Raw genomic sequence first — 21,798 nt, forward strand, 5'->3', positions numbered from 1 at the left:
ATTCTTAGAATTTTTGATTCACAGTAGTTTTCAAATGTTATAAAAGCTATATATTAAATATGGAATTAAATTATGCAATATAATGTTTTAAACTGTGCGCGCAAGGTCGAAACATGACGAAAAAGTTGGTTACAAAGCGGATTAAATTATGAAAATATTTGTGGCAACACCATCTTTCTGATTACTATTTCAGAAAGCAGCTATATTATGTTGTCAACTATAAAAAGTTGGAAGTAATTGCTTTTAAAACAAATAAGTTATCCCAATTCTTGCAACAGTCACATATTCGAAGATGTTATGGGTTTTAAGGTGTACGAGTCCCCTTAAAGAAATTAAATAATGAACAATCTGCATGAATGTACGTATGTTTCTTGCATTGGGAAAAAAAACAACGATACCTAGAGCCGTTCAGTTCTGAATAGCGTAGTCCTCCACCCGAACATGAGCATCTGGAAACCCAAGTTATTTTTTTAATTTCGAATTTGTTTTATAATCCATTTTATATTTTGTAAAGAATTTTTTATTTAAAAAGTCAACAATTTTATAGCGAGCAGTGGCAACACTACGGAATAAAACATTTTTGTGTTCAGTGCGCGAGACTGTCTAACGGTTTGGTTTGGTTTATTTAATTACGGCAAAGCACACTAGGGCTATCTGCCAAAGGGGAGGGATGCCTTCGTGGAGGACTTTCTAAGGGAAACTGGCTCGTATACACGTTACACATGGAGAAAACCACGAAAACGCCCATGCAGCCACACCGTTCGCGAGATTCGAACCTCGGACGGAACTACAAGTGTTCAGAGACTTTACCGTTCGGCCTCTAGTGGGCCCTGTCTAAGGGAAATTCTACAGATATGCTGCTTTTAAATATTATTAGCCCAAACGTGTAGGTGTATGTAAATGAAGAAAAGCCCCTTCGGACGTAATATAAAATCTAAAGGCTTTTAGACATTTTTTCCCAAATTCATTATTTGACAAAACAACTGCCGATTCCCTTTTAAATTTGCCACCCGAGTTATTTTCAGAACCAATCACTCCGGTTGATTTGGCGAGAATGGGTCCTATAGCTTCGTCAACTGCAGTTCCCCTTAGACTGTCATATTCTTTTAAAGTCTCAGCAATAAGATTTCTCTTTCTAATATACCGTATTTGCAAGCAGAAGACCGACAAGCAGATGTTCAGTCGTTAGAGCTTGTTTTCCTCGAACAGGACATGAGGAAGCCACTTGCCCAGTTCCCATATTATCTCAAGTTTATAAAGATCGAATGGTTTCGTCAGATACTACAAATCTGTATTCAAGCTCCTGGCATTTTTAAATGGGATTTTACTTGATTTTGTCAGCTGGACTTTACCGAAGACCAACACAAAGTTTGTCTTCAAGACTCTCGTGTCCAGATGAAAATCAGCTGAATCACGTTTCAGCAGTCTATTATCTCTCTAACGTCTCTCGAAGTACGCATTATATTCTTTTAACGGCCTCTGCAGCTTTACTTCCGAATTTGTACTTGTAAAGCAAAATAGGCTTCAAAATCTCCTTTTCCAACGACGTATTTTTTCGAAGACTGCGATTCCTAACAAAACCGATAGCGAAACGTGCGATACACTGAATCTCTACTAAATAAGGTTTGAAAGGAGTATAAACGTATGACGTCATCAGAATCAGTTTGATCACACTAAGCACAGAAAGTAACTGTTCTTAAAAACCGCACGAACTTTCTTGGTTACTTGCTATAATTTATAATTATGTAAAGAAAAATATTAAGTTCCTTCATTTACATTGAATAAACACTTATTTTTCCTATTCAAAAGGCAATGCAGTTGTCTGGATTGGTTGTCATATTAAATTCGAATGTTATAACTTTATATTTCTCTAGGAATGTTACACATGAAATAATTTATAAATTATTGATAGTGTGTTTTTCTTATTAATTTGTTTTTCCTTCAGTTACAAGTTTTATATTCCAAGAATTTAAAATAAAAACTGAAAATTGAGATCTTTTATCATTTTGCTAAAACTGCCCATTTGTTAAGAGATTCAGTTCTAGTTTATATTTAAATACATTAAAGGATTAGGCAATTTTTTTATTAGTTAATTCAGACATCCATGTCCAGATTTTAAATGTAATTCGGGAAATAATCCCACAAAATAATATCTATTCTAGTAATAGTTTTTATTTTATTCGATATCTAATATACGTATAAAACTATTTACAATTTAACGAAAGCAGTATAAATAATTCATGGCTTTATAGCCATGAATAATAATACGGACAATAACTTAACTGTTAAAATTATTTTAAATAAGTACTATTCTATATTATGAGTGCTAGATTTTAAGTTTATAAATTTTCACACCCAGTGATTGGCTTCTCAATCTTTCCTATGAATAAACATTAAAAAATTTTAAATCTAGATCGTTGCATGACGGTAGGAAGAAAAATCTATTGAGATGATCTAGTTATTAATTTTCAAATATAAAACTCCTAACTTATCTAGAAATAAATTATATTAAATTGCATTTTACTTGATGTAAATTTTTCACTCTAAAGTCATAGCACATTCGGAACTTGAATATTAACGCAACCACCTTGGCGCAATTTGGAAATATTTTTACACATAAGAAAGTAAAACACATGGGGTGAAAGTTCGTGGTTTTCACACCTTATTAATAGAAAAATTCGAATAAAATCCATAATGATCATAAGTCGATAAACATTATCAATGTATACATTATCATTATCTTCTACATCATATTATCTTCGAGATACATTATCATATAAAAAAAATTAAAAATATATTTACGGGTGCCCCTTAGCGATTTTTGGCGGAACATGGACACCGAGTTTGTGCAATTCTTGGACTTATTATTTTAGATTTGTATAGCTGCAATTTTTGCGCCAAAAATCGCTACTACACAAATCCAAGATAAGAACCAATTCAGAAGTCAAACAACAAAAATCAACAAATTGATTTTTGTTGTTTGACTTCTGAATTGGTATTTATTCGGCGTGTTATTGTGTCCAAAATAAGAAGTCAAAGAATTGCAAACTTGGTATCCATGTACAAATCAACCTATTTTCACTGAAAAAACATCAGAGCGTTGCGCACCCGTTGACTTTGTCTATGTACACATCGATTTATATTCACTTAAAAAGTCAAAGGACCAGCCAACAAAAAATATATAATCTCAATAAACTACATTTTAAATCAAACAATGAAATAACATAAAAAAGGAAATTCATCTTAGCACTACATGAAGGAAATATCCACTTACCTTATTTACGTGTTTTCTGCCAAACAAAATTCTTTAGCAGCATCCAAAAACTTTCTTCTTATCTGAACTAGAATCTGTACTGGCTAAAAAAATAGCACAAGTAAATTAAACGAGATTCTTGCATGAAGAATGTTTGTTCAGTTTTTTCTTATTTTTTATTCACATCACATACAAAAACACATTATACTGAAAACTCCAAGTGCAATTAATCCGAGAAACAAGAAATAAAGAGCTAGCCTAGTAAGCCAAAACTACGTTACATAAAATTCTAAAGATTCGTTTACATAAACATTTACCTCAAGGCTTGCCGGGAAAGAATTCAGACGACCGTTAATCACGCCGCCTGATTACATGATCCCTTTATTTTTAACAACTTCTCGCCCTCCATGAATCACAGGCGTTCATCAAACTTGTATATAAACAGTATACACGCGTACAAAAAAAAAAAAAAAAAAAAAAAAAAAAAAAACACGAGTTCCAGACACAAGGGAGAATTTAAATGGAACATTAGGCAATTTAAATATAACATTATCCAAATTCAAAAAAGCAATATTCACCTTTTTTAGAAGATTATTCAATGACCCCGTAAGAGAATACTCACAAACAATGTACTCACAAAACATATTTGTAAACACTGAAGATGAAACTTTAGTTCTGAAGTTCTAAACTGTGCAAAAGTTGTACACGACATCTGATAACCGATGACTCTGTTTTTACCTAGCAAGCCCTATTCGAGATACAAAACGTCGAAAGGCAAGCAAAAAATGAATCTGCCGTCGTATTACTAACCACTTCCCAGATGAGCAATGGTTATCAGTAGAATATATTGTTGTTTTTATTCTTTCGTTTAGGAGGAAAAAGTTGAACAGCTTTTACCCAAAACTGTTCAGCACGATTATATTCATCAGCAGTAAGAAGACCCATTGTACTAGTTTTCCTTCAAAGAACATCAACAAACCGTAATACCCAAGAAGTCACCTTCAGTAGTTTGCGTAGTAGTTTGCGTAACAGATAATTGATGTTAATAAGCAATTAACTTATTAACATCAATTATCTGTTTGGAAACAATTGCGGAACTACTACTTACAACACAAGCTTTATATTCAGCTTCAATCTCCTGGTCTATTGAGTCATATTCAAATCTCTTCGGCTGGAGCCAAGTATTCTACTGGTACAATAACCATTTTGGGTCCTGCCACCATTTTTTGCAGATAGCAAATCTTTACTAGTTAATTCTCCTGTTAACAAGTCCGCAGGGTTATCTTTACCTATACAATGTCTCCATGCACTGGGATCTGTAGTTTTTTGAATTTCTAATACTCTGTTTGAAACAAATTGCTTCCACTTAGATGCCATGCCTTTTATCCAGAGTAGCACAATTGTTGAATCACTCCACAGAATAATCTTTCTAAATTTTTAGGAAGATTTTTACAATATTTGTCTGTTCTTGCTGCAATTTCTGCACCCATTAATTCTAGTCGAGGCAACGTCACGTTTTTAATTGGCGCTACTCGTGGTTTAGAAACCATGAAGCTAATTTTAAAAGTGCCATGCGGTGTCTTGTACTTAAAGTATGCAACCGCTCCAAAAGCTTTTAATGAAGCATCAGAGAACATAACCACTTGTGACAAAGGCTCTTGCCAACGGGCGCAAATCTTGACTCCTAACCACCTTGAATTTCGTGGGCGTGCTTTGATTTCAAGAAAAGGGAAATTAGTAACAACAACCTCGCATAAAATATTTGAAATTTTAAGCAAGAATTATTTACTCAACAGAAAACAAAAAGAAATTTCGTAATGTTTAGCCCGAAAGGTGTTAACCCAGAAGGGCTATTTTCGTTTTACTGTTTTGCGTCGATTCACTCACTGCGTTGATTCACTTTTCGAACTGTTGCCACCAAATATTATCGCCCTGTATTATATTTAAAGAAATTAAATAATGAAGCATCTACGTAAATGTATGTATGTTTTTCGCATTGTAGCAACGGTACCTAGAGCCATAAAATTTTGAATTTCGTAATCCTCCAGCGAATATGGCCATCTGGAAGCCCTAATTCGGAATTTGTTTTATTATCTCTTTCATATTTTGCCACATTAAAAGTTGTTGATTAAGAAACTCTGATTTCAAAGCGAGGAATCGAAGAATGGAAGTACTGCGGAAAAAACATCTCCAGCGCCCGAGACTGTGTATCGAAAATTCTAAAGACAGGCTCATTTTAAACTTATTTTGCGATATTACTATTAAACTGAATTTTATCGTTTAAGTTCGAAAAACATGATATTTAATGAATAAAGGTAACACACAAAACATAAAAAAACTTCCCTCTGTGCGTAAATGTAAAATCTGAAAAAAGCTTTCAGATTTTTTTCTTTTTTAAAATATGATTTTAATATTCCTGAAGAATAAAAGAATAAAAATAATTATTTTTACCTTAAAACACATTTTTTTTTTCAGAATTGCAATGCAATGCAAGATCCATTTGCTCTCCTAGAAATAGTAAGTGTTTGCAGAATTCCTTTAAAAAAATAAATTTTATAAATATTTTCTGAATTTTATTTGCAGGAGAGTGAGTGAGTGAGTGAGAAATTATGGCGCAAAAACCAAAGATGATTATAGCACGCCAAACATGAGATGGGATGATTACAATTGATGATTTAAAATTCAATAAATAAACAAGCAGACAAATCTACCAAACCCAGAGGATGGAGTCATATAAAAACAAATTAAAAGCACATATTAAAATTCAAGACACAGTCTTCAAAACAAATTAAATTTGGTAATAAAAGCCAGTCTCTTTCAAATAATAAAACAAACCACAATTGACCTCTCTTCCGATTAAACGGTCGAGAGGCAAGTCACAGCTATTAAAATATTTCTGGCGAAGCCTATTAAAACATTGACACTCAATTAAAATATGACGAACAGATAAACAAACATTACAGTTAAAACAAACAGGCTCATTTTCAGCTTTTAAAAGGTAGCTATGTGTCACTCTTGTGTGACCAATTCTGAGGCGAGTCAAAAGAACTTCCTCCTTACGATTTTTGGTTAATTCCCAGTGCTCAATTCTAGGTTTTACATGTCTTAATTTATTATGAAGCTGAACATCCCAAAGTTGCTGCCATTTTTTTCGGATCTTTTGTTTCACAACACAACAGATGTCTGCAAAAGGGATGAGACGACTGGACAGTTCAACAGCACATTTTGCTGTGATATCTGCCAGCTCATTCCCTTTTATTCCCACATGCCCGGGAACCCAGCAGTACAGGATTTCATATCCACGATTCATTAAGTTTATATGTATTTTGAGAATATCCACTATTACTGGATTTTGAGTATTAGGAAAAGCTTCTATTGATTTAAGAGCACTATACGAATCTGTATAAATTATAAACTTTTTGTAGCAGAGCCTTGAGATGTATAAAAGACTATAATATATCGCAGTTAATTCGGATGTTAAGACAGAGAAAGCATTGTGCAAGCGTCTGCCCTCCATGTGGTCTTTAATTACATATGCCATCCCCACATGATCTTTTGACTTGGACCCATCTGTATAAACTGGAAGATAACTGCTATATTTGTTCCTGTGCTCAGCGAAGAGTTGTCTGTAAATAATCTCGTTAGTGCTTGCCTTCACATGATACTTAAAAACATCAAGAAGCTGAATCTGTGCATTTTCCCAAGGTGGGATTTCAAAATTCTGTACTGCTTGGGGGTGCATATCAGAGAGGGAAAGTTCCTCAATGACAGGGCGAACTCTTAAAAGAAATGTAGGAACACAAGATGGACGTGTTTCAAATAAAGCGTTACACACATCATCAAGTAAGTACAGCTTATTGGGATGTTCAGGTTGGGATAGAATATTAAAATATTGCAGAAGGGACAATTGTTCACGCCTCAGATGAAGTGATGGTTCATTACAGTCAACATACAAGCTCTGGACAGGAGAAGTCCTGAAAGCTCCTGAACAGATCCGTAGAGCTTGATGATGAACAGGATCCAGTTTTAACAATACTGATGACCGGGCGGATCCGTAAACAACTGAGCCATAGTCCAGTCTAGAGCGAATTAGAGCTCTGTAAATGCGAAGCATGGAGCAACGCTCTGCACCCCAGGAGGTGTTCGCCAAGACTTTTAGAATATTTAAAACTTTGGTACACTTTTTTCTCAAGTTTAAGACATGAGGAAGGAAAGTCAATTTTCGGTCGAACATCACCCCTAAAAATTTTACTTCTGATGCAACTGGAATTACAGACCCATTGAGGTATAATTCAGGCTCAGGATGCAGACCTCGCTTTTTACAAAAATGCATGCACTTCTTCTGTTTTGAAATGCATGCACAGTCTTCTGTTTTGAAAACGTAAATCCTTGTCTTTTTGCCCATTCCTGGATCCTGTTCAAAGCGATCTGGAGCTGCCTCTCTACATGTCTCATATCCGCACCCCGACAGCTAATTTGTAGATCATCAACATATAAAGATCCTGAAATGGTGGGAGGAAGTTCTTTTAATACAGAATTTATTTTTAGGCTGAACAGAGTTACACTGAGCACACAGCCTTGAGGCACACCCTCTTCCTGTTCAAAAATATCTGAAAAAACAGAGCCAATCCTTACTTGAAAAATCCTAGTATTCAAGAAATTCTGAATGAAAATTGGTAGGTTGCCGCGCAAGCCACTCTCGTGAAGATCCCGAAGTATACCGTATCTCCATGCTTTATCATAAGCTTTCTCAATATCAAAGAATGCCGAGACTAGGTGACTTCTTCTTACAAAAGCTTTTCGAATGGATGTCTCTAAGAGGAGCATATTATCTACGGTAGTCCTCCCCTTTCGAAAACCACTTTGATAAGGCGATATAATATTATTCTTTTCCAAGAAGTAGACTAGGCGGCTGTTTACCATTTTTTCAAACAGCTTGCATAGGCAACTCGTAAGGGCAATTGGCCGATAGTTCGAGGGATTCCTTGGATCTTTCCCTGGCTTGGCAATAGGAATTACAACAGCTCTCTTCCATGCACTGGGAAAAGTATGCTCCTTCCACACTCTATTGTAAAGCGTGAGAAGGGCATTCAGTGACTTATAGGACAGATGCTTTAGCATATCGTAATTCACGCCATCGAGACCCGGAGACGACCTATGTGTCTGTAACAAAGCTCTCTTTAACTCTAGCACAGTAAAATCTCTATTATAAGGCTCAAATTTGGAAGAGTTGAAAGCGATGGGATTTTTCTCAGAGCGTTGCTTGATAGAAAGAAATGCAGGTGAGTAATTTCGGCTGGAAGAAACGGCAGCAAATGTCTCACCAATAATATTAGCAATTTCTTCTATGGAGCTAATCACTCGGCCATCTTTTTCCAAAAAGGAAAGTGAGTGGTCTTTATATATTCCGCATGCTTTTCGAACTCTTTCCCAAACCCGCTTACTCGGCGTAGAGGATGTTATTGACGACACATATGAAATCCAGGAATCCCTCTGGTTCTGCCTTCTTACTTTTCGTGCATTTGCTTTGGCTCTTTTAAAGGCTATGAGGTTTCGCAGGGTAGGATATCTACGAAAAATACCCCATGCTTTTTTCTGTTTTTTCAGTGCTTCATGACAGTTGCGATTCCACCATGGTCTCGTATATTTAAACATTTTTCCTGATATTCTAGGAATCGAAAGCATAGCTGCCTGAATAATAATATTAGTAACAGCTTCAACAGCGTCATCGATATGCACACCTTCTACCATTTCCTCTGTCAGCTCTGCAACGGAAGAGAAGAGTTCCCAGTCTGCCCTGTCCAGGATAAAACGAGGGACTCTCGACACGGGGTTTGCTCCTCTTCGTGCAAGAGACACAAAAATAGGATAATGATCGCTGTTGTACAGGTCATTTCCGACACTAAAAGTGCAAAATGGCAACAGAGATGGTGAACAGATGGCAAGATCGAGAGCGTGGAATGTCCTTGAAGGCTCATGGAAGTACGTATCTTGCCCATTATTCAGGAGACAAAGGCTGTGATCTTCGATCATCTGCTCAATTTGTCTTCCTCGGCAATTTGTATCTTTACTTCCCCAGAGTGGACTATGGCCGTTAAAATCTCCTATTATGATAAAAGGCTCAGGCAGCTGCTCTATTAGATTATTTAAATCTTGCTGATAAATGTGCTCATTTGGAGGCAAATACAAAGAAACAAATGAAACAACCATATCAAGATTTATTTGAGTAGCGACAACTTGGAGGGATGTCGTCAAAGGAAGTACATTCGAGGGATAATCCAGTGAGGAGAGGAGACCTACACCTCCACTGGCACGCTCACCTGCAAGGTTATCCTTCCTGACGAAAGAAAACCTCCGAAGTTTTGCATGATGTTCGGGTTTCAAATTTGTTTCCTGTATTGCTAAGCACACAGGATGATACACATTTATTATAGATTTGATGTCCAGCAAATTTCGGTGGAAACCGCGACAGTTCCATGAGACGAGGGTGGCCATTATGACTGATTTTTGTTCTTTCTGTGCTCTTGTTTGGTTTTTCGTGGAAGTAGATGCCTGGGAACTTCTAAACCCTCTTCTACTTCCATACCGTCTGAATCCGCAGATTCAGAAATCATATCGTCAAGAGAGCTATTGCTAGGACTTCTATTTTTATTAATTATTTTGTGACTTTCAGTTTTAGGTTTACTTTGAATGACTGTTTCTTTTTTTGTATTAAATGAGTTGCATTTTCCGTTTTCTTGGTGGATGTGGTTGGTTGGGTTTTATTTGGTTTAGTGTGCGTGCCTATTGATGTTTGGGTGGCAATGCTACGTGTTGTTTTAACTGCACTGGCATAAGATTTGTTTGATTGGAGCTGTGTGCTTTGAACTAGTTTTCTGGCTTCAGCATACGAGATGTTCCTGGTAACTTGAAGAGTCTGTACTTCTTTTTCGGATTTCAATTTTGGGCAGAGGCGTGAAAATGCTGGGTGCTGACCCTTGCAATTTATACACGAAGGCGCAGCGGTACAATTTTCAGAATCGTGGCCAATCTGTGAGCATCGGGCGCATGTGAGGCTGCCACGACAAGACGTCTTAGAATGGCCGAAACGCTGGCATTGGAAGCATCGCATAGGGTTGGGAATATAAGGTCTTGCAGGAAAATTTAAATATCCGGCCTTAATATTCTTAGGCAGATCAGGCGTGTTGAAGGTAAGGATCACGTGTTTCGTATCGATCAACTTACCTTCCTTACGCATCTTGATCCGCCTAGCACCGCATACATTTTGGTCGGATAGCTCGGAAACGATCTCTTCTTCAGGAACGTACAGAAGGTCGAATTCCGATATTACGCCACGACAATAATTCAGTGTCTTATGTGCTGTTACAGTGACATTCGCTTGCCCAAGTTTAGTTATTTGAAGTAAAGAAGCAGACTGGATGGCTGAGATTGTATCAATAAGCAAGTCTCCGGAGCGGAGACGCTTTATATTTCTCGGCTCACCAATACAAGACTGGATGTATTTGTTTATTACAAAATGAGATATCTTATGCATTTCGCCAGAAGGACTAGAGATGACTAGGAAACGGGGACTATTATTATGATTTTTTTCATTTGTATCTGTTCGTAATTTTTTTGCAGTAGACTTTTCAGAACTAGGTTGAGTGACTGGTTTAGCAGTAGTCGTTTCAGTACTAGGTTGAGTGACTGGTTTAGCAGTAGGCATTTCAGAACTAGATTGAGTGACTGGATTGACTTGAGTGACTGGAGTGACCTCGAAATCTTTTATTAAGTATATATGTGAGTTAGCCATAGTGAAAGAAAAAATGATTCGGGTCCGACGGCCCCGCCCACCACGGAGCCCAACAAGGGAACACAGATTCCTGTGTTAGGGCTAGCTGGACCTATACGCAAACTGAAGCCCCACAGTCGGCTTTCCCGAAAGCAGGTACTCCCGAGAGCTTGACCCCAAGCCACTGACACAAGGACTAGTGACCAGCCGATTGACACCCGTGAGGACGACTAAGGTGCCTCCCGTTTAGCTGAAGCAGAGGCCAAAGCAGTGTGTTGGGGACAGTACCTCGCCCCTCAACTACCAGGACCCTCCTTTCCAGCGACACGGGTCTCCACGCACGGCAAACACGTGGACAGTTTTCTCGCCACTCGAAAACTAGAAACAAGGTCTGTTCCAGCCTCTCGTGACGAGCCCCAAACTCCGTAGAGAGAAACCACAAGGGAGAAGGGAAGGGAAAAAGTACCAGCCAAGAGGAGAGGAGACGGAAAAGAGGATAGATCACTGGGGCTCCAGGATCGTGACACCCGTCTCACCAAGAAGATGATCCCCTGAAGGGCTAGGGTACCTCGGGATTGCCACACCCGTACTCACAAAAGTGAGCCCCCTGAGGGATTATTTGCAGGAGAATTATTTAACTTAAGATAAATCTCTCTAACATGAATTAGCAAAATACACTTCTGGCTGAAGCAAATTATTACAAGAAAAGAATATGGTATTTAATCATTAAAATTATTGTATTAATTATTAAAATTATTGTATTTAATCATTAAATACAACTGAAAAATGCTCTGTTGAAATTACTGTGTTGAAAGATAAAATTTTACTATTCCTTTGTTATGCAAGCCGCGTATATGATGAAATTTTGTATCAATACTAAATTTTTCAGATTCTACAATTTTATTGTTGATTCATTATCTTTGGAAAACTTTAGGAGTTTGGGGTAGATTAAAATCTTCTGTTAATTTTAATAGCCATAACAATTCTTGCGATAGTGCAACATATTCAGCTTCTGCCGAGGGTAATGAGACGCATTTTTTTTTAAACCACGAAATACAATTTTTGCCTAACAAAATTACACTTCCTGATGGGGATATTTTCTATCTTCAGTATCTTGTCCCCAATCAGCATCTGAATAAACTGTAAGATTAGGTTCTACATTCGACGAAATTTGCACAGATAAATGCTTTGTCGTGTTTAAATAGCTCATGATTCTTTTTACAGCATTCCAGTCTTTTTGACGTGATTATTACACTTTCTGCTAAGTATGTAAGTTGAAACTGTGATATCTAGTCTTGTGAAAGACGATATATAAAAAAGACTTCCAATAAGCTTCAAATTTCTCATTTGAAATTAGGAAATTTTCTTCCTGATTTAGACTATAATAATTTGTTTCCATTGGTGTAGTGTAGCGAGTTTCGCTTCTTCAAGTTGAAATTGCTCGACTAGTTGATTTATTTTGTTTTTCGGAGATAAGAGATAACTTCCATCTTCCTTTCGATTTATTTCCATGCCTAAGAAATATTTAGCTTCACCAAGATGTGTTATTTGATAACGTTTCATTAAATCGTTAATTACTTGAAGAATGAGTGCTTCTTCTGTAGAACTTATTAGAAAATCAAGATATACAATTCAATTGATTCTTCGATGACGATCCTCTTTTGTGAAAAGACACGGATCTGCTTTAGTTTCACTGAACCCAAGATTCTTCAATGTAATTTGAATTTCTGCATTCTAGCCCCTAGCTGCTTATTTGAGACCATAAATCGACTTCTGCCATTTACAAACTTTATGTCTTTCTTCCGGAACTACGAATCCGTCTGGTTGTTCCATATATATTTCTTCATTTAAGTTGCCATTCAAAAACGCTGTTTTAATATCTAGTTGATGTACCTTGGCATTATTATATGCTGCCCATGCTTAGAAAAATCGAATTCTAGTGTGTTTTGCTACTGGTGAAAACGTTTCATCATAATCACTGCCGTATTTTTTCAGTAAATCCTTTGGCTACTAATCGTGTTTTGTATTTTATATTTTTACAAGTTTCAACATATTTGGTTTTAAACACCCATTTGCTGTCTACTACATGTTTTTCTGGTGGTAAATCTGTATAAATTTCGTTTTCTTTTAGAGAGTTTATTTCTTTTCCCGTCGCCTTGATCCAAGCTTCTTGTTCACATTTTGGTAAGTTTAGAATTTCTTCAAAGCTTTCTGGATCTTTATTTTGAGATAATGTCGATTCTTCGTCTTCTGCTTTGCAGAAGAATCTTTCCGGTGGAACCCCTTTGGTTGATCTACTAGAAACCCTTCGTTCCACATTTTCTTTACATTAACTCTTCAGATCATTTTGAATCTTCTGTAAAGTCATCACAAATAGACATTTCTTCATAATTTTTTTCATCGTTTTGAGAGTTGTCGAGATGAATTAATTCCAAATCTTCAGCATTAGTTTCTACATGTTTGTCAAATATAGGTGAGTTTTCTGAAAATTTAACAGTTCTACTTACTATTATTTTCCTTCCAATTACATAAATCCTGTTATCCTTTGCTTCATAAAAATCGTATCCTACGAATATTCCTTCTTGCGCTTTGTTGGCGAATTTCCGCCTTTTTGTTTTTTCACATAATAATAGGCTGTGATAAGGTTACATAAAAGAAGAAGAGACAGAAGATTTATATGGACAAGGATGTCTCGTGAGAATAAGCTGAAAATTATTTTTTTTTTAAACTTACGAATACGTTTTCAATAGTTGTTAAAATAGTCTTTATTAAATTAATTAAATCGTTGGCAATGTTAAAAACGCAAGCTCGAGAGCCACGAATTGCTCTCGCACGTAAAATGTATAGAATTTGATTTTTGAGTTAGATAGGTTTTTCTCTGCAGAATTGTATGTAGCCATTTTTTTTTGCGTTCAATAAAATTTTTATGCCGTGTTTTGTTTTGAACCTGATGTCACAACCCAGGTTTTGCATAGCGGTTTCGGCCACTAAACCACAACAGTAAATATTAAAAGTTGGTGGCAGCTTTTAGGGATTGTTCCTGAGAGTAAATTTAGGAACGGACTTTTTCGCCTGTGAACTCGAGTTTTATGTAAACAGTCAAGACTTTCTTCTCCTCAAGAAGATCTAATTTTGCGTGCAAGGACAGTTCGCGTGGTGAAGCCTCTTCAGTGACAAGTGACAGTGTGTCAGAAGGGAACGTCGGCGGAAGCGTGATCTAGTGCCGCAAAATAGTGAAATTTCCCGGAAGAATATCCAAGTAGTGCCAGGAGAGTCAATCTTTTTAAACAGCTTCCATTTAGCATTCCAGCTTTAAAACAGCTTCCATTTTAGCAGAGAAAGGCGTCTTCAAAATTGGTGAGTACCATTTTTGTGATTTTGGAGAAGTTATGCCAGTTATTCGAAACTAGGCTTATTTTGGATATAGAGCAGGAAAAGGTTGCCTCTTAATTAGCATTTTTTCATATACGCTTTGTTTGTAGGCATAGGTATTATCATTAAGCGTTGTAAGGCAATTTTTGTTCAGAATTGTTAGGGAATTATTCAGTTTTGGAGAGATAAACCTGTTGTTTTTGTGTTACTGTTTTTCGGGGTAGGTTATTTTTCTTTAATTTTCCATAATGGGTGAGTTAATGAGGAAATTTACTAAAACTCTGCTACTGGAGTTAGCGGAGGAGTTTGAAACAAATGTGACTCAGGCAAATAGAGTAAGAGAAATTAGGCAGGCTATTCTAAATGCCAAGGACTATGAAGAAGCTGCGAAAGAATACGCGGCAAGAATTTGGGCTGCGGCTGAGCAGAGAAAAGCAGAAGAAAAAGCCGAGCAAGAGAGAGCAGAACGGGAACGGGAACGTGAACAAGAGAGAGCAGAACGGGAACGTGAACAAGAGAGAGCAGAACGGGAACGTGAACAAGAGAGATCAGAGCGAGTTTTTGAATTGGAAAAGTTAAAACTGATGAATGTGGAATGAATGATGACTAATAGCCTAGCTTCCACAGTTTTGAAAGTTGAACAATCTAGAGAAAAAAAGGTTAATTTGAAAGACCTAGTACCGCGTTTTGAACCGAGTAATATAGATATTTCATTATTCTTTATGATATTTGAGAAACAAGCTCAAAAAGAGAACGTTAATGAGATTGATTGGGTCTCGCAATTAATTCCTTTATTACCTTACGATGTATCCCAGTTAATAGTGAAAGAACCAGCGGATAAAGAAGATGATTATCAGCATGTTAAGAAATTACTCATGCAGAGATTCAAGCTTAGTTCTTGGGCACTAAAAACAAAATTTGAAGAACATTCTAGAAAAAACGGAATGTTATGGGTGGATTTAGTGTATGAATTGAGAGCGTATTTAGAGAGTTGGTTGGATTCAGTAGAAGTTCAAGATTTTGAAAGTCTTAAGGAACTTATGCTCACTGAAATTAAGCGGCGAGTCCCTCTAGAAATAAGAGAGTACTATTTAGACAATTGGGAAGAATTTAAAACAGCTTCCATTTTAGCAGAGAAATGCGACAAGTATGAGGCTTTGCGAAGAGATACGAGGAAGTTAGAACAGAGAGCGGGGTTAAAGAAACCATTTGAGAAAGATAGAGAGCGGTATGTAAATTCTAACTGTAGTTATAATCAGAAAAGTAGTGGTCATCAAAGAATTAAATCAGAGGAGCATAGAAAAGTGGAGGCTCCTAAAAAAAGCAAGTTTTCAATGAAGCAGGTTTCGAGAAAAAGCGGAAAATGAGGTGTTACCAATGTGGAAAGGACGTACATATCCGACCTAACTGTCCTTCGCTGGAAAAGAATAAGGCTAATCTGGTGAATAATCTAGGAACAGAGAGTTTAGGAAAATGTTTTGAGCCGTATTTCAAGAAAGCGTTAATTAATGGGATAGAGAGAGAATATCTGAGAGATACTGGAGCTGGTATAGATCTGCGTAATAGTACTTGGATTGATACTAATGACTTATTAGGGGAAACTGTATGGATGAAACAGCCTTTGGACACAGAATGTAAATGTTTACCTTTGGCGAAAGTCACCATTGAAGGTGATTTTGGTGTGATCACTACAAAGGCAGCGGTTACTCTGGTAGAGTTAGATAAAGAGTACTATTTGTTAGGGAATAAAACTGCACAGTTGATTGAGGAAATTAGGAAACGACCAGTTCTCTTGAATGTTGTGGAGACTCGTAGTCAGACGCATGCGCGCAGGAGTTTAGAGAGAGAGAGAGACTGCAGAAGACTGATTTCAGATTGGAAGAAGAGATAGAAATTGAAATGGTTGTGAATAATGAGCTTTCGGAAGTAAGGAAATTAACTAGTAATACAGAGGAGGCCATTAAAATTCCAGACATCAGTATAGAAGAAAGGGCTATCCTTGTGGATGTTTCGCCAGCAGAATTCTCGGAAGCACAAGCAACAGAAACTCATGATAATGTTCAACACCAAACAAAATTTATTATATCGCATACTGAAGGAACACAAGATCTGCAGAATTCGATATTCGAAAAACCCACAACCCACTTCTATCAAGACGTTTTCTTCTGAGAAATTGCTTCCAAATAACCTTGCTGTAAAAATGATGTTCAATTATAATGCTGAATAAAATGCATATGCTATATGGCGTACAATGTATAAGGAGACATTACCAGCCATTGGCGAGTTTTCTTTGGATGAACTGACAAATCATAATGTCAGGAAAAAGAAATTGGGACCTCATCCAAATATAGTTGTAAATGTTGAAGAGTGTCCTATCTCAGTGATTAATTATTCGACATCAGATCTACGGACAGCAGGAACTTTAGCATATGAAGTATATGGAGGAGTCAATCCTTTTTGTTCTGTAAACTGTTGTTTGAAAAATGATTTTTGTAGCGTTTTGAAATTATATTTTTGTAGATTTAAATTTGTTTGCATTGTGTGTTTCTTATTCAAAATGGTTAGAATCAAATGTTTTGTGTTACGTATTAGCATTTTGTAAACTGAAAAGGTACTTTCAGATTCAAAATTTAAATCTTTTTGTTGTATTTATGCAATTTTGTTATCTAGAAATAAGTGCAGGGTAATGTAACTGGCTTCTCTGTTATCATTTAAATGGTTACCACTTGTGTTTTGAAAGCAGTGAAATGTATTTAGAATTTTTCCTTCCATAGTCAAAAATTTCTTTATGAGGGGAGGAGCTGTGATAAGGTTACATAAAAGAAGAAGAGACTGAAGATTTATATGGACAAGGATGTCTCGTGAGAACAAGCTGAAAATTATTTTTTTTTTAAACTTACGAATACGTTTTCAATAGTTGTTAAAATAGTCTTTATTAAATTAATTAAATCGTTGGCAATGTTAAAAACGCAAGCTCGAGAGCCACGAATTGCTCTCGCACGTAAAATGTATAGAATTTGATTTTTGAGTTAGATAGGTTTTTCTCTGCAGAATTGTATGTAGCCATTTTTTTTTGCGTTCAATAAAATTTTTATGCCGTGTTTTGTTTTGAACCTGATGTCACAACCCAGGTTTTGCATAGCGGTTTCGGCCACAAGGCTTTACAGCCAAATACTCTTCAGTAACTTAAGTTTGGTTTTCTACCATTCCACAGTTCATACAGTGTTTTATCTGTGGCTTTAGTTGGCAACCTATTTTGGAGATAGGTGGCAGTGGCTGCTCTTTCAGCCTAGAATCCTTTTGGTAATTTGGAATTTATTATCATAGCTTTAGTCATTTCTATTATAGAGCAATTTTCCATCTTGAGACGCCGTTTTGTGCCGGACAATAAGGAAGTTAAGTTTGATCAAAAATACCAAGTTTATTTAAGTAATTTTCAGTAGTTTCATTACAGTAGTCTCAGATGTAATAATTTTTATCTTCTTTCTAAATTTATTTGTTGTCGATGCTTTATACTATCTAAGGTCTGTCGAATACTTCATCCTTTGAAATAATAAAATAAATTTGAGTATAACGCGAATAGTCATCAATGAAGGTTACGAAATCGTTTTTTCCTCCTGAGCTGTTAACTTCAATTGGCCCACACACATCTATGTGCACTAAATCTAGTGGATTTTTAGATAAGGTTTATCTGTTAGTTTCGCTTTTATACAAATAGAACTTTCAACACCATGAGTGTATTTATTAAGTTTAATACCGTCTGCCAAATCATTTTTCTCGAGTGTTTTTATCGCATCTATATTTCTGTGGCCTAATGTTTGATGCCATTTCAGTATGCAGTTTGTGTTACAGCATGAAATGCCATTAGCTATGTATCCTCGTCAATTGAGCTCGCTGTCAATTTATATAAATCTTGTTGAGCATTGCCGTGGGCTATGAGTACATTGTTATGCTTTATGTAACTAACTAACTAGGATTTTTACCGCAGCTCGTGAACCCAATCACATTCTGGGAACGGGAAAAATCCCGAAAGCGTCACCCACCGATGACTTGAAACACTCCTGCTGGGCCCAGGCTCCCACACCCCCGAGACACCAACAAATTTATGGTACCCTCTATTAATCGCTCAACGATTAAAAGCCCACCGCTAAACACGGGCCGGTCAAGACCACCATCCCGGCCGGACCGAGACCACGGTGGGGTGGGAGATGGAAACTTAGGGTCGATGACCGGCCGTTAATTTGGGCTACCTGCCAGTCCTACACGGGATGCCCCTCTCCTTAGGCTTTTACATGGAATACCAAGGACAGCAGGGACCAGACGCTCAATGGCCCAGTTTGCTATTTGGCTACCAATACCCTGGTGGAAGGGTCTTACACCTCCCGGCCCATGAAGAGCAAGTATAAACCTACCCCATGGACCATCGGGAACCGCCAAGTTCATAAATTATATACCCCCGTGGCCGAGACTGCCTAGGTACAGATCCTAGCCAGTAGCTTCGCAGAGTTCTCTACGTCGACCCCCGGGGGGATGCTTTATGTAACACTTACTACTATCAAATGTAACAATACAACCTTTATTCGTAACAGATTGAAAAGAAAGTAAATTACAATCTAAACCTGGTACATGCAGTACATTTTTTTATAATTTAGTACATTTTATAATTTTAGTTGGGTAACCTGATGCTTTAAAGTTTGAACTTTAAAATAACCCTCACCAATACCATAAGAATTTAATTTAGTACTATTAGCTACAGTTACAATTTGCTTATTAGAATCATTTAACTGAGAGAAAAAAACTCATCACTCGTCATATGAGTTGAGGCTCCTGAGTCGATAACCCATTCTACGTTCGTGAGTTTTCATGTTTATATTCCACTTTTAGAACTTGATTAAACTGCACTTGTGATTTTCCAGTTTCAATACTTTTAAGATTCTTATTTTCTTTAACTTCTTTTATGTTTTCTACACGTTGTGTATTTGCTATTTGCCCTGCATTACTTTTATAACTTTGAGAATAACTTCTTACCTTACTGTTATTTACATCTGTTTTCGGGGAAGTTCTAGCATTGCGTTTTAAATTAAAACAGTCATTTATCGTATGATTATTTCTATTACGATAAGTACAATATCGTGTAACATAATGCTTTGATTTATTTTCGCTTTTACCTTTCAAAGCAATTGAATCGTATTTTTGAACTTGCTTAGTTTCCACACGCCTACAGTACTCATCTATTAATTTATTTTTAACATTCTATCGACAATTCAGCTTCCGATTTGCGGTTATTAAAGAGTTGTATGAATTTGGTAAGAAGCATAGTAATATTGCTATTAAGTTATTTTCTTTAATCGCTTCACCTGTACTAAGCAGCATTTCAGCCAATTCTAGAACTCCTTTGATACGTTCCTACATTTTAGAACTTTCCTAATATCTAATAGAATATAATTTTCTAAGAAGAGTGTCCGTTAAATTAACACGTTCATGAACACATTTTAACTTCTGCCATACGTCTTTTGCAGATTTACTATGAAAACGTGGATGATTTGCGAATCTAAAATGTTTTAGGCACATTAAAGCTTTAGCTTTACGGTCGTTTTTCAACTAAGTATCAGAAACAGTTTCGGATTTTTCTTCGAATACGACAGAATCTAAACTTTATTTTATCAAAAGTTGGTTCTATTTTAAATTTACAGGCTGAATAATTTTCGTCGGCTAACTTCTCTATATAAACTGTTTCTTTTACATTATTATATGTATGCACGTTATTATACGTATTATATAAACTTACATTCTTTTACATAATTATTCGTTACAGTTATTCTTTTAAATTTTGTAAATTGTATTTTCAAAAACAAGTTTTAACACTTTATGCCAGTGGAATCTTACAATATTTCAATTCTAGAATTTCAATTTTTAGAAGCATTTTCACAGGGCAATTTTCTCAAGCTTATTAACTTACTCAGTCTCATAATCAACTGCTGTCTTATGCATGTGTACGTTTCCTCTATTGAGCGCAGTTTTAATCAAAGAATTAGAAGTCAAAATAACTACGGAATCTGTATTTAACATGTGTGAGAATTCTGCTTAACTTAAGTAGAACACCAATTAAAGATAGTTTCACAGACATTAAAAAAATTGAAGTATTGAAAGAATTAACTTACATAGAATCATCATCAGTCCTCAATCATCAGGCTTACCTATTTAGGCAAGGAGAAACACGAACAATACTTCAACACATTACCTGAAAGAGAAAGTAACTGAATTAGACCTTTAGCCAAGTACCTTTGGCCAGGTAGCTAAGGTGAGAATCGAATACCCCGACCTTTGCTTTCTCTCTCACCAATATATATTTTGGTGCACGTTCGCTTTTATGTTTTTGAGTTTCATTATGAAAAATTACCTAAATTTATGCTAACAGTCCTGCTTCCCTTAGCTTAGATTCTAAGAGCCGTATCACACCTTCAAAACATTTCAAACTGTAGTTATTGTCTCTCATTAAATTGATTGACTGTACTTACAATTTCGCTATTTTTTAAATATATTGTTGAGTGCTGTGATACTTCTTTGGCAATATGAAGCAACTCCAATGTTGGAACACAGAAAAAACTTTATTTAGCACTCAAAATGGCGACATACAAAACAAGAAGAAGAAAGAATACTAACATTTAAAAATAAAATTACATTCTTCATCGAAAGTCGCACGTGGCATTCGAGTCTGGTTTCAAATATTGCCATTCACAAATACATTAATGTTCATCTATTTAAATTATTTAAACTACAAGATTTTAATACTATTTAAAGCTGTTACAGTGCATACGGGTTCGTAATGGGTTGAATGCACACATCTCCGATGAAAGGTTGATAAGATTTATTTTATCGAATGAAACGTTTCAGAAATCTGGAACATTCTACAAAGATAGTCATACAACTCTTCACGATATCACAGAGTACAATCAGTAGTTGCATTTCAAAGTACTATGAATGTTAAACACAATGCAATGCAAAGCGCAGTTCAAGAGAAAGCTACCCGGAGCTATCTCAGTACTCCGAACTCACGCTGAGCTAACAGCCAACAACAACATCTTCGGAGAGCAGACGCTCTCTCCGGCAGAAAAACGTTAGCTATCTTACTGCTGGTTTCAACCAAACCACTCTCTTGACTAAAAGAAGGAAGTTATTTAACTCAGAATTTTCGATTACAGCTAGTAATAGATTAGTGACACATAAGAAACAAATAGCGTGATTGTCGATAACGACGATGCAATGCTGCAGAATTTCGAATTCAGCAGAAGAGTTTCGAATTCTAAACTAAACGAAAGCTCAAATGGGAAAGAACTTTTTCCTTTAGCTAAGTGCTACCTTTATCAAATTAAGTGCTACCTTTATTTTTTTTTAACTAAGT

The 21,798-nt window shown here is 36.2% G+C and overlaps 1 long non-coding RNA gene across 2 annotated transcripts in view; it reads right to left on the reverse strand.

Annotated features, from left to right (window-relative positions):
* The window catches only part of LOC146996618 (uncharacterized), a 115,994-nt gene that overhangs the window by 54,405 nt on the left and 39,791 nt on the right, over positions 1-21,798 (reverse strand). Inside the window, exons 1-2 of one of the 2 annotated variants that reach the window (XR_015042352.1) lie at positions 20,558-20,685; positions 3,275-3,357 (exon numbers count right to left, since the gene is read on the reverse strand). This is a non-coding gene — a long non-coding RNA (uncharacterized LOC146996618). Of the gene's footprint in view, positions 1-3,274; positions 3,358-20,557; positions 20,686-21,798 lie in introns of those variants that run through there. The other variant, XR_015042351.1, reaches the window with a different exon arrangement.

This window comes from Stegodyphus dumicola, chromosome 7, assembly GCF_044657685.1.
Source record: "Stegodyphus dumicola isolate Sdum_Otavi_A_Nest chromosome 7, ASM4465768v1".
Taxonomy (NCBI): domain Eukaryota; kingdom Metazoa; phylum Arthropoda; class Arachnida; order Araneae; family Eresidae; genus Stegodyphus; species Stegodyphus dumicola.